This window comes from Gavia stellata, unplaced genomic scaffold (genome assembly GCF_030936135.1).
Source record: "Gavia stellata isolate bGavSte3 unplaced genomic scaffold, bGavSte3.hap2 HAP2_SCAFFOLD_404, whole genome shotgun sequence".
Lineage (NCBI taxonomy): Eukaryota > Metazoa > Chordata > Aves > Gaviiformes > Gaviidae > Gavia > Gavia stellata.
Genome location: NW_026776332.1, coordinates 15,618 through 28,149, shown reverse-complemented (window position 1 = coordinate 28,149; position 12,532 = coordinate 15,618). Strand labels below are relative to the sequence as shown.

Here is a 12,532-nt window from a genome sequence, read left to right as displayed (position 1 = left end):
TGACACATGTGCCACAGCCACCGTTGCATGGCCATGTGTGCCCCGGGGAGGTGCCCCGGGTGCGGCGGTGGCACACACGTGTGCCGGGAGAGGCTGTCGAGGGTGTCGGGTGGACGCGGCGCAGGCGGTGACGGTGGCGGTGTGGCGCAGGCCTGCGTGGACGCGACGGGCGTGCTGGCGGCCGCGGCGGCGGTGTCCCGGCGGGTGGGTGCCGGGCGGGGGGAGCGGGTGCTGGCCGCGCTGGGTGCCCTGGTGCTGCGTGGCCGCTGCCTGCGCCCCCCACCCCCCCCCGGCTTCTTCCTCGACTACGTCTTCCGCCGCTTCAGCCACGACCCCCACGGCCTCTCGCTGGCGGGTGAGTGGGGGGAGATGTGGGGAGATGTGGGGAGATGGGGGGCGATGGGGGAGATGGGGGGAGATGGGGGGCAGGGGGGCTTGCACCCTGCGGGGAGCGGGGACGTGGGGGGCAGTGGGGCCCCGCTGGGGGCAGCGGAGGGGGGGATGTGGGGCAGTGGGGTGTGCGGGTGTGGGGCAGGGGGCTGGGGGGGGGTATGGGGCTGGGGGGTTGGTGCTGGTGTGGGGCAGGGAGCCGTGGGGTGGGGGCGATGGGGCAGGAGGAATAGGGCAGGAGGCTGTGGCACGGGGAGGTGTGGGGCAGGGGGCCATGGGGCAGAGCTGTGGGGCTGAGCCATGGGTGGGGCAGAGGGAGGGGTGGGGCAGGGAGGGGTGGGGCAGCGGGGCCATGGGGCAGAGCTGTGGGGCAGAGCCGTGGGGCAGAGGGAGATGTGGGACAGGGAGGTGTGGGTCAGGGGGCCATGGGGCAGAGCTGTGGGGCGGAGCCATGGGTGGGGCAGAGGGAGGTGTGGGTCAGGAGGCCATGGGGCAGAGCTGTGGGGCAGAGCCGTGGGGCAGAGGGAGATGTGAGGCAGGGAGGTGTGGGTCAGGGGGCCATGGGGCAGAGCTGTGGGTGGGGCAGAGCCGTGGGGCAGAGGGAAATGTGGGGCAGGGAGGTGTGGGTCAGGGGGCCATGGGGCAGAGCCGTGGGGCTGAGCCGTGGGTGGGGCAGAGGGAGGTGTGGGGCAGGGAGGTGTGGGTCAGGGGGCCATGGGGCAGAGCTGTGGGGCAGAGCCGTGGGTGGGGCAGAGGCAGGTGTGGGTCAGGGAGGTGTGGGTCAGGGGGCCATGGGGCAGAGCTGTGGGGCAGAGCCGTGGGGCAGAGGGAGGTGTGGGGCAGGGAGGTGTGGGTCAGGGGGCCATGGGGCAGAGCTGTGGGGCGGAGCCATGGGTGGGGCAGAGGGAGGTGTGGGTCAGGGAGGTGTGGGTCAGGTGGCCATGGGGCAGAGCTGTGGGGCAGAGCCGTGGGGCAGAGGCAGGTGTGGGGCAGGGAGGTGTGGGTCAGTGGGCCATGGGGCAGAGCCGTGGGGCAGAGCCATGGGTGGGGCAGAGGGAGGTGTGGGTCAGGGGGCCATGGGGCAGAGCTATGGGGCAGAGCCGTGGGTGGGGCAGAGGGAGGTGTGGGTCAGTGGGCCATGGGGCAGAGCCGTGGGGTAGAGCCATGGGTGAGGCAGAGGGAGGTGTGGGTCAGGGGGCCATGGGGCAGAGCTGTGGGGCAGAGCCGTGGGGCAGAGGGAGGTGTGGGGCGGGGAGGTGTGGGGCAGAGCCGTGGGTCAGGCTGACGGCCCCTGGCAGGGCTGAGCGCCCTGATGGCGCAGCTGGGGCTGAGCCCTGGGGAGCAGCAGCACCCACTGAGCACCCACTGGGACCCCCCCGGGGACCCCCATGGGGACCCCCCCCCCGGGGAGGGGGACGACCCCCCCCATGCGCTGCCCCACAGCCGCACCCAGAGCCACTCCTGGGACACGGTGAGTGGGGGGCACCCAGGGGTGCCGGGGGGGGGGTCAGGGTGCTCGGGGGGGTCAGGGTGCCCCGGGGGGGTGTCAAGGTGCTTGGGGGGGGGGGTCAGGGTGCCCTGGGGGGGGGGGTCAGGGTGCTCGGGGGGGGCGATCAGGGTGCCCTGGGGGGGATCAGGGAGCCCTGGGGGGGGTCAGGGTGCCGGGGGGGGGAGTCAGGGTGCTCGGGGGGGATCAGGGTGCCCTGGGGGGGTCTGGGTGCTCGGGGGGGGGATCAGGGTGCCCTGGGGGGGGTCAGGGTGCCCTGGGGGGGGTCAGGGTTCTCGGGGGGGGTCAGGGTGCCCTGGGGGGGGTCTGGGTGCTCGGGGGGGAGTCAGGGTGCCCTGGGGGGGGGGGGGGTCAGGGTGCTTGGGGGGGGGGTCAGGGTGCCCGGGGGGGGGTCAGGGTTCTCGGGGGGGGGGATCAGGGTGCCCTGGGGGGGGTCAGGGTGCTCGGGGGGGGTCTGGGCTGCTGGGGGGGGGGTCAGGGTGCTTGGGGGGGGTCAGGGTGCCCGGAGGGGGTCAGGGTGCCGGGGGGGGGGGTGTGTGTCCGCGCTGCCCTGGGGGTGTCCAGACCCCCCCGGGGGGGTCCACCCTGTGGGTGCTGAGGCTGTGCCCCCCCCAGCTGTGCCTGCCCCCCCCCCGAGCTGCTGTGGGTCCTGGGGGTGCCCGGGGGGGCCCCTCTCTCCCGGGGGGACCTCCTGCGCCTCAGCCCCGCGCTGCTGCAGCAGCAGCTCAGTGGGGCCTGCGCCCCCCCCCGCCACGGCCCCACGGCCGCCGGCCCCACGGCCACCGGACCCACGGCCCACCGGACACCACAGCCATGGGCCCCACGGCCGCCGGCCCCACGGCCACTGGACACACGGATGCCGGACCCACGGCCACGGGCCCCACGGCCACCGGACACACGTCCGCCGGACCCACGGCCACGGGCCCCACGGCCACCAGACCCACGGCCACCGGACACACAGCCACTGGACACACGGCCACCGGACACACAGCGACCAGACCCACGGCTGCCAGACCCACGGCCACGGGCCCCACGGCCACCGGACCCACAGCTGACAGACCCACGGCCACCGGACACACGGCCACTGGACCCACGGCTGCCGGACCCACAGCCACGGGACCCACGGCCACCGGACACATAGCCACCGGCCCCACAGCTGCCGGACCCACGGCCACTGGACCCACAGCCACCGGACCCACGGCCACCGGACCCACAGCCACCAGCCCCACGGCCACTGGACCCACAGAGCAGCTCAGCACCGTTGAGAGTGAGTGGGGACGGGGACAGGGACGGGGACGGGGACGGGTCCTGCTGCCCCACGGGACGGCGTTGTGCCCCCCTGGGGACGGGGACGGTGTCATCCTGTGCCGTGGGACGGTGTCACACACCCCTGGGGACGGGGGACGGTGTCATCCTGTGCCGTGGGACAGTGTCACACAGCCCTGGGGATGGGGACAGTGTCCCACTGTGCCATGGGACGGTGTCACACAGCCCTGGGGACGGGGACGGTGTCATCCTGTGCCATGGGACAGTGTCACACACTCCTGGGGACGGGGACAGTGTCATCCTGTGCCATGGGACGGTGTCACACAGCCCTGGGGACGGGGACGGTGTCCCACTGTGCCGTGGGACGGTGTCACACACCCCTGGGGACGGGGACGGTGTCATCCTGTGCCATGGGACGGTGTCACACAGCCCTGGGGACGGGGACGGTGTCCCACTGTGCCATGGGACGGTGTCACACACACCCCTGGGGATGGGGACAGTGTCCCACTGTGCCGTGGACGGTGTCACACACCCCTGGGGACAGGGACGGTGTCATCCTGTGCCATGGGGCAGTGTCACATACCCCTGGGGACGGGGACGGTGTCCCACTGTGCCGTGGGACGGTGTCACACACCCCTGGGGACGGGGACGGTGTCATCCTGTGCCGTGGGACGGTGTCACACACCCCTGGGGACAGGGACGGTGTCATCCTGTGCCGTGGGGCAGTGTCACACACTCCTGGGGACGGGGACAGTGTCCCACTGTGCCATGGGACGGTGTCACACACCCCTGGGGACGGGGACAGTGTCATCCTGTGCCATGGGACGGTGTCACACACCCCTGGGGACGGGGACGGTGTCATCCTGTGCCGTGGGGCAGTGTCACATACCCCTGGGGACGGGGACGGTGTCCCACTGTGCCATGGGACGGTGTCACACAGCCCTGGGGACGGGGACGGTGTCATCCTGTGCCAGGGCGGGGGGGGGGAGTAGGGTTCGGGATGGTGTCACACACCCCTGGGGACGGGGACAGTGTCATCCTGTGCCATGGGACGGTGTCACACACCCCTGGGGACGGGGACGGTGTCCCACTGTGCCATGGGACGGTGTCACACACCCCTGGGGACGGGGACGGTGTCCCACTGTGCCATGGGACGGTGTCACACAGCCCTGGGGACGGGGACGGTGTCATCCTGTGCCGTGGGACGGTGTCACACACTCCTGGGGACGGGGACAGTGTCATCCTGTGCCATGGGACAGTGTCACACACCCCTGGGGACGGGGACGGTGTCCCACTGTGCCGTGGGACGGTGTCACACACCCCTGGGGACAGGGACGGTGTCATCCTGTGCCGTGGGACGGTGTCACACACCCCTGGGGACAGGGACGGTGTCATCCTGTGCCGTGGGACGGTGTCACACACCCCTGGGGACGGGGACGGTGTCATCCTGTGCCGTGGGACGGTGTCACACACTCCTGGGGACGGGGACAGTGTCCCACTGTGCCGTGGGGCAGTGTCACACACCCCTGGGGACAGGGACGGTGTCCCACTGTGCCATGGGACGGTGTCACACACTCCTGGGGACGGGGACGGTGTCCCACTGTGCCATGGGACAGTGTCACACACTCCTGGGGACAGGGACGGTGTCCCACTGTGCCATGGGACGGTGTCACACACTCCTGGGGACGGGGACGGTGTCCCACTGTGCCATGGGACAGTGTCACACACTCCTGGGGACAGGGACGGTGTCCCACTGTGCCATGGGACGGTGTCACACACCCCTGGGGACGGGGACGGTGTCATCCTGTGCCATGGGATGGTGTCACACACCCCTGGGGACGGGGACAGTGTCATCCTGTGCCATGGGACGGTGTCACACACCCCTGGGGACGGGGACGGTGTCCCACTGTGCCATGGGACAGTGTCACACACCCCTGGGGACAGGGACGGTGTCCCACTGTGCCGTGGGGCAGTGTCACACACCCCTGGGGACAGGGACAGTGTCATCCTGTGCCATGGGACAGTGTCACACACCCCTGGGGACGGGGACGGTGTCCCACTGTGCCATGGGACGGTGTCACACACCCCTGGGGACGGGGACGGTGTCCCACTGTGCCATGGGACGGTGTCACACAGCCCTGGGGACGGGGACAGTGTCCCACTGTGCCATGGGACAGTGTCACACACTCCTGGGGACGGGGACAGTGTCCCACTGTGCCGTGGGGCAGTGTCACACACCCCTGGGGACAGGGACGGTGTCCCACTGTGCCATGGGACGGTGTCACACACTCCTGGGGACGGGGACGGTGTCCCACTGTGCCATGGGACGGTGTCACACACTCCTGGGGACGGGGACGGTGTCCCACTGTGCCATGGGACAGTGTCACACACTCCTGGGGACAGGGACGGTGTCCCACTGTGCCGTGGGACGGTGTCACACACCCTGGGGACGGGGACAAGGCCTGGCTGTCCCCACGTCCCCATCCTGGGGCACCCAAGTCCCTCCAGGGTACGCACTGGGGTCGGTGGCACGTCTGGGGCTGTCCCCATGTCCCCAAGGGGTGACATGTCCCTGTCCCCCAGGGTACGCACTGGGGTCGGTGGCATGTCTGGGGCTGTCCCCATGTCCCCGTGTCCCCAAGGGGTGACATGTCCCTGTCCCCCAGGGTACACACTGGGGTCGGTGGCACGTCTGGGGCTGTCCCCATGTCCCCAAGGGGTGACATGTCCCTGTCCCCCAGGGTACGCACTGGGGTCGGTGGCATGTCTGGGGCTGTCCCATGTCCCCGTGTCCCCAAGGGGTGACATGTCCCTGTCCCCCAGGGTACACACTGGGGTCGGTGGCACGTCTGGGGCTGTCCCCGTGTCCCCAAGGGGTGACATGTCCCTGTCCCCCAGGGTACGCACTGGGGTCGGTGGCATGTCTGGGGCTGTCCCCATGTCCCGTGTCCCCAAGGGGTGACATGTCCCTGTCCCCCAGGGTACACACTGGGGTTGGTGGCACGTCTGGGGCTGTCCCCGTGTCCCCAAGGGGTGACATGTCCCTGTCCCCAGGGTACGCACTGGGGTCGGTGGCACGTCTGGGGCTGTCCCCGTGTCCCCGTGTCCCCAAGGGGTGACATGTCCCTGTCCCCCAGGGTACGCACTGGGGTCGGTGGCATGTCTGGGGCTGTCCCCATGTCCCCATGTCCCCAAGGGGTGACATGTCCCTGTCCCCCAGGGTACGCACTGGGGTCAGTGGCACGTCTGGGGCTGTCCCCGTGTCCCCAAGGGGTGACATGTCCCTGTCCCCCAGGGTACGCACTGGGGTCGGTGGCACGTCTGGGGCTGTCCCCGTGTCCCCGTGTCCCCAAGGGGTGACATGTCCCTGTCCCCCAGGGTACGCACTGGGGTCGGTGGCACGTCTGGGGCTGTCCCCGTGTCCCCGTGTCCCCAAGGGGTGACATGTCCCTGTCCCCCAGGGTACGCACTGGGGTCGGTGGCATGTCTGGGGCTGTCCCCGTGTCCCCAAGGGGTGACATGTCCCTGTCCCTCCAGGGTACACACTGGGGTCGGTGGCACGTCTGGGGCTGTCCCCGTGTCCCCAAGGGGTGACATGTCCCTGTCCCCCAGGGTACGCACTGGGGTCAGTGGCATGTCTGGGGCTGTCCCCGTGTCCCCGTGTCCCCAAGGGGTGACATGTCCCTGTCCTCCAGGGTACGCACTGGGTCGGTGGTGGGACCGGGGCTGTCCCCGTGTCCCCGTGTCCCCAAGGGGTGACATGTCCCTGTCCCCCAGGCTACGTGCTGGCGTCGGTGGTGGGTCTGTCCCTGTCCCTGTGCCCGCTGCTGGCGCTGGCACTGCTGCGGTGTCCCCTCTGTCACCGCGCCCAGCGCTGCCTGCACCCGCTGCTGCTGGGGTGGCGGCCGGGGCCCTGACCGGGGACGCTCTGCTGCACCTCCTGCCCCAGGTGGACACGGGGGGACACCGAGGGGACACGGAGGGGACATGGGGACACGGGGGGACGTGGGGAGGGACGGGGACACCGGGGGGGGGCATGGGGGACACCCATGGGGGGCCATGGGGGACATGGGGGGCACAGGGGGACATGGGGACACACGAGGGGACATGGGGGGACACCATGGGGGACATGGGGGGACATGGGGGACATGGGGGGCACAGGGGGACATGGGGACATACGAGGGGACATGGGGGGACACCCATGGGGGGTCATGAGGGACACGGTGGACACAGGGACACAGGAGGGGACATGGGGGACACCTATGGGGGACACGAGGGGACACAGGGACACGGGGTGACATGAGGGGACATGGGGGGGACACACAGGGGGACACCCATGGGGGGACATGGGGGGGCACAGGGGACATGGGGACACAGGAGGGGACATGGGGACACCCATGGGGGGACACGAGGGACATGGGGGGACACGGGACACACACGTGTATCTGTGCACGCGCACACGTGTGCACACGCGTGTGCGAGACCCGACCGTCCCACCGCAGCTCCTGGGGCTGCACACCCACACCGGGGGGGCCCAGCCCCACACCGAGGGGTCCCAGCCCCACAGCGGGGGGGCAGCGGGGCCCCCCTGGGAGCTGCTGGGGGTGCTGGGGGGGCTCTTCGCCTTCTTCTGCTGGAGAAGCTCTTCGGCATCCTGGAGGAGGTGGGGGGCACTTGGGGGGCAGCTGGGGGGCACTTGGGGGGCACTTGGGGGGCACTTGGGGGGCAGGGGGGGGTCTGCTGGAGGGGGGGTATGGGGGGGGCAGGGGGTGGGTTGGGGGCTGGGGAGGGCATCGGGGCCTGGAGGCAGGGTTGGGGGGCTGTGGGGCAGGGTTGGGGGGCAGGTTGGGGGGCCAGGCATTGGGGGGGGGCATGTGGGGGCAGCTTGGGGGGCAGGGGGGGTTGGGGGGCTATGGGGCAGGGATGGTGTGGGGCAGGGGGTGCTGGGGTGGTGTGGGCAGGGGGTGCTAAGGGTGGTGTGGGGCAGGGGTGGTGTGGGGCAGGGGTGCCGGGGGCGATGTGGGGCAGGGGTGCCAAGGGCAGTGTGGGGCAGGGGGTGCTGGGCGGTGTGGGGCAGGGATGGTGTGGGGCAAGGGGGTGGTGTGGGCAGAGGGTGCCGGGGCGGTGTGGGGCAGGGGGTGGTGTGGGGCAGGGATGGTGTGGGGCAGGGGGTGCCGGGGCGGTGTGGGGCTGGGGGTGGTGTGGGACAGGGATGGTGTGGGGCAGGGATGGTGTGGGGTAGGGGGTGCCGGGGCGGTGTGGGGCAGGGGTGCCAAGGGCAGTGTGGGGCAGGGGGTGCTGGGGCGGTGTGGGCAGGGATGGTGTGGGGCAGGGGGTGGTGTGGGGCAGAGGGTGCCAAGGGCAGTGTGGGGTTAGGGGGTGCTGGGGCGGTGTGGGGCAGGATGGTGTGGGGCAGGGGGTGGTGGGGGCAGAGGGTGCCGGGGCGGTGTGGGGCAGGGGTGCCGGGGCGGTGTGGGGCAGGGAATGCCAGGGCGGTGTGGGGCAGGGGGTGCCAAGGGTGGTGTGGGTCAGGGATGGTGTGGGGCAGGGGGCGGTGTGGGGCAGGCTGTGGGGCAGGCTGTGGGGCAGCAAACCCCCCTCCCCCCCCCCCCCGCAGGTAAAGGTGGATGACGCCAACGCTGAGCAGAGCCCACAGGAGCTGCAGAACCGGGGTACGGCCCCCCCACCCCCCCGAGCCCCCCAACCCCCCTCCCCCGGCCCCCCAAGTGCCCCCCAAGTGCCCCCAAGTGCCCCCCACCCCGGTAAAAGGGGACCGACCCAGGTGGGACTCGAACCCACAACCCCCAGCTCCGGAGGCTGATGCCTTATCCATTAGGCCACTGGGCCCGTGCGCGGCTGCCGGCGGGGCCGGGCCGCTGGTGGGGGGCGTCTCCCATGGGTGCCCCATGGGTGCTGTGGGTGTCCCCTGGGTGTCCCCTGGGTGCCCCTGGGTGCCCCATGGGTGCCCCATGAGTGCTATGGGTGCTGTGGGTGTCCCCTGGGTGTCCCCTGGGTGACCCATGGGTGCTGTGGGGTGTCCCCTGGGTGCCCCATGGGTGCTATGGGTGCTGTGGGTGCCCCCTGGGTGTCCCCTGGGTGTCCCCTGGGTGCCCCATGGGTGCTATGGGTGCTGAGGGTGTCCCCTGGGTGCCCCCTGGGTGCCCCCTGGGTGTCCCCTGGGTGCCCCCTGGGTGCCCCATGGGTGACCCATGGGTGCTGTGGGTGCTGTGGGTGTCCCCTGGGTGCCCCATGGGTGCTGTGGGTGCTGTGGGTGCCCCCTGGGTGCCCCCTGGGTGTCCCCTGGGTGCCCCGTGGGTGATATGGGTGTCCCCTGGGTGTCCCCTGGGTGTCCCATGGGTGTGCCCCGTGGGTGCTGTGGGTGTCCCCTGGGTGTCCCTGGGTGACCCATGGGTGCTGTGGGTGTCCCCTGGGTGTCCCCTGGGTGCCCCATGGGTGCTGTGGGTGCCCCCTGGGTGTCCCCTGGGTGTCCCATGGGTGTCCCCTGGGTGCCCCCTGGGTGACCCATGGGTGCTGTGGGTGTCCCCTGGGTGTCCCCTGGGTGCCCCATGGGTGCTGTGGGTGCTGTGGGTGTCCCCTGGGTGTCCCCTGGGTGCCCCGTGGGTGATATGGGTGTCCCCTGGGTGTCCCCTGGGTGTCCCCTGGGTGCCCATGGGTGCTGTGGGTGCTGTGGTCCCCGTGGGTGCTGTGGGTCCCCGTGGTCCCCGTGGTCCCCGTGGGTGCGGTGGGTGCGGTGGGTGCGGTGGGTGACGCGGGCGGTGGGTGCGGTGGGTGCGGTGGGTGACGCGGGCGGTGGGTGCGGTGGGTCCCCGCGGTCGGCGCAGGGCGCGGACGGCCGCGGGCGGCGCTGTTGGCGGTGGGAGGGGGCGCGCACGCCTGGCGGACGGGAGTGGCACTGGGCGCTGCCTTCGGCGCCTCCTGGCGGAGCGGAGTGGCCACGGGGGTGGCGCTGCTCTGCCACGAGCTGCCCACGCGCTGGGTGAGCGGGGGGAGGGGCGGGGGGCGGGCTATGGGGGTGGGGGCGGGGCGGGGGGAGGGGCGGGGGGAGGGGCGGGGTTGCCTGGGGTGGGGGGTGGGGGAGGGGCGGGGGGTGGGGTTATGGAGGGGTGGGGGTGTATGGGGTGGGGGGAGGGGCGGGGGGAGGGGTTATGGAGGGGTGGGGGTGCATGGGGTGGGGGAGGGGCGGGGGGTGGGGTTAGGGGGGTGGGGGGTGCATGGGGTGGGGAGGGGCGGGGGTGGGGTTATGGGGGTGGGGGGTGTATGGGGTGGGGAGGGGTGGAGGCTGCACAGGTGGGGGGGGTGGGGGGGTGCCCGGGGGGTGGGTGGGAGGGGGGCTTGGGGGGGTGTGGGGGAGGGGCGTGGGCGTGCACGGGGTGGGGGGTGGGGTCATGGGGGGTGTGGGATGCATGGGGGAGGGGCGTGGGGGGTCGGGGCGGAGAGGTGCAGGGGGGGTGGGGGAGGGGTGGGGGCTGCACAAGTGGGGGGGCGTGGGGGAGGGGCGCGGGTGGCGCGGGGGGGGTGGGTGCGGGGGGTGGGAGGTGTGGGGCACCCAGTGGGGGGGGTGGGGGGTGCAGAGGATGTGGGCCGCACGGTGGGGGGGCTGTGGGGTGCCGGGGGGGTGCCAAGTGTGGGGTCTGTGGGTGCCGGGTGGGTGCTGGGTGGGTACTGGGTGCCGGGTCTGAGGGGTGCTGGGTGCAGGGGGTTGTGGGGTGCCGGGTGGGTGCTGGGTGTGGGGACCATGGGGTGCCGGGTGGGTGCTGAGTGTGGGGTCTGTGGGGTGCCGTGGGGTGCTGGGTGGGTGCCGGGTGTGGGGTCTGTGGGTGCTGTGGGGTGCCGGGTGGGTGCCAGGTGGGTGCCGTGGGGTGCCGGGTGGGTGCCAGGTGGGTGCCATGGGGTGCTGTGGGGTGCTGGGTGGGTGCCGGGTGGGTGCTGGGTGTGGGGACCATGGGGTGCTGGGTGGGTGCTGGGTGTGGGGTCTGTGGGTGCCGGGCGGGTGCCGTGGGGTGCCGGGTGGGTGCTGGGTGGGTGCCAGCTGTGGGTGCCATGGGGTGCCGTGGGGTGCCAGGTGGGTGCCATGGGGTGCTGTGGGGTGCTGGGTGGGTGCCGGGTGGGTGCTGGGTGTGGGGACCATGGGGTGCCGGGTGGGTGCCGGGTGTGGGTGCCATGGGGTGCCATGGGGTGCTGGGTGGGTGCCAGTTGTGCGGTCTGTGGGTGCTGGGCGGGTGCCGTGGGGTGCCGGTGGGTGCCGGGTGGGTGCCGGCTGTGGGGACCATGGGATGCCATGGGGTGCCGTGGGGTGATGGGTGGGTGCCATGGGGTGCCGTGGGGTGCCGGGTGGGTGCCGGGTCTGACGGGTGGGTGCCAGCTGTGGGTGCCATGGGGTGCTGTGGGGTGCTGGGTGGGTGCCGGGTGGGTGCTGGGTGTGGGGACCATGGGGTGCTGGGTGGGTGCCGGGTGGGTGCCGGGTGGGTGCCGGCTGTGGGTGCCATGGGGTGCCGTGGGGTGCCGGGTGGGTGCCGGGTGGGTGCTGGCTGTGGGTGCCATGGGGCGCCGTGGGGCGCCGTGGGGTGCCGGGTCTGACGGGTGGGTGCCAGCTGTGGGTGCCATGGGTGCCGTGGGGTGCCGGGTGGGTGCCGGGTGGGTGCTGGCTGTGGGTGCCATGGGGTGCCGTGGGGCGCCGTGGGTGCCGGGTCTGACGGGTGGGTGCCCGCTGTTACAGGGAGGCGTCGGTGCTGGCGCAGGCGGGACTGGGCGGGCGGCGGGTGCTGGCGCTGGCGCTGGCGGGGTCCCTGCCCCTCCTGCCGGGGCTCTACGCCGGCCTGGCCCTGGGTGCCGCCGGCCCCGCCCGCGCCTGGTTGGGTGCTGTGGCCACCGGCCTCCTCCTCTACCTCGCCCTCTGCGACATGGTGAGTGCCCCCGCCCCGGCCACGCCTCTGCCACGCCTGTGCCACGCCTGTGCCACACGTGTGCCGTCTGTGTGCCACGCACGTCCCCTGTGTGCCGTCTGTGTGCCATGTGTGTGCCATGTGTGTGCCGGCTGTGTGCCGTCTGTGTGCCACGCACAACCCCTGTGCGCCGTCTGTGTGCCACATGTGTGCCGTGTGTGTGCCACGCACATCCCCTGTGTGCCGTCTGTGTGCCACGTGTGTGCCGGCTGTGTGCCACGCCTGTGCCACACATGTGCCGTCTGTGTGCCACGCACGTCCCCTGTGCGCCGTCTGTGTGCCACGTGTGTGCCATCTGTGTGCCACATGTGTGCCATGTGTGTGCCGTGTGTGTGCCATGCACGTCCCCTGTGCGCGTCTGTGTGCCACATGTGTGCCGTGTGTGTGCCACGCACATCCCCTGTGT

At 72.1% G+C, this 12,532-nt stretch overlaps 1 non-coding gene across 1 annotated transcript; it reads right to left on the bottom strand.

Annotated features, from left to right (window-relative positions):
- Positions 1 to 8,937: 8,937 nt before the first annotated feature.
- On the bottom strand, positions 8,938 to 9,010 carry TRNAR-CCG (transfer RNA arginine (anticodon CCG)). Its single transcript has one exon. It is a non-coding gene; the product is annotated as a tRNA-Arg (tRNA).
- Between the last annotated feature and the right edge of the window lie 3,522 nt (positions 9,011 to 12,532).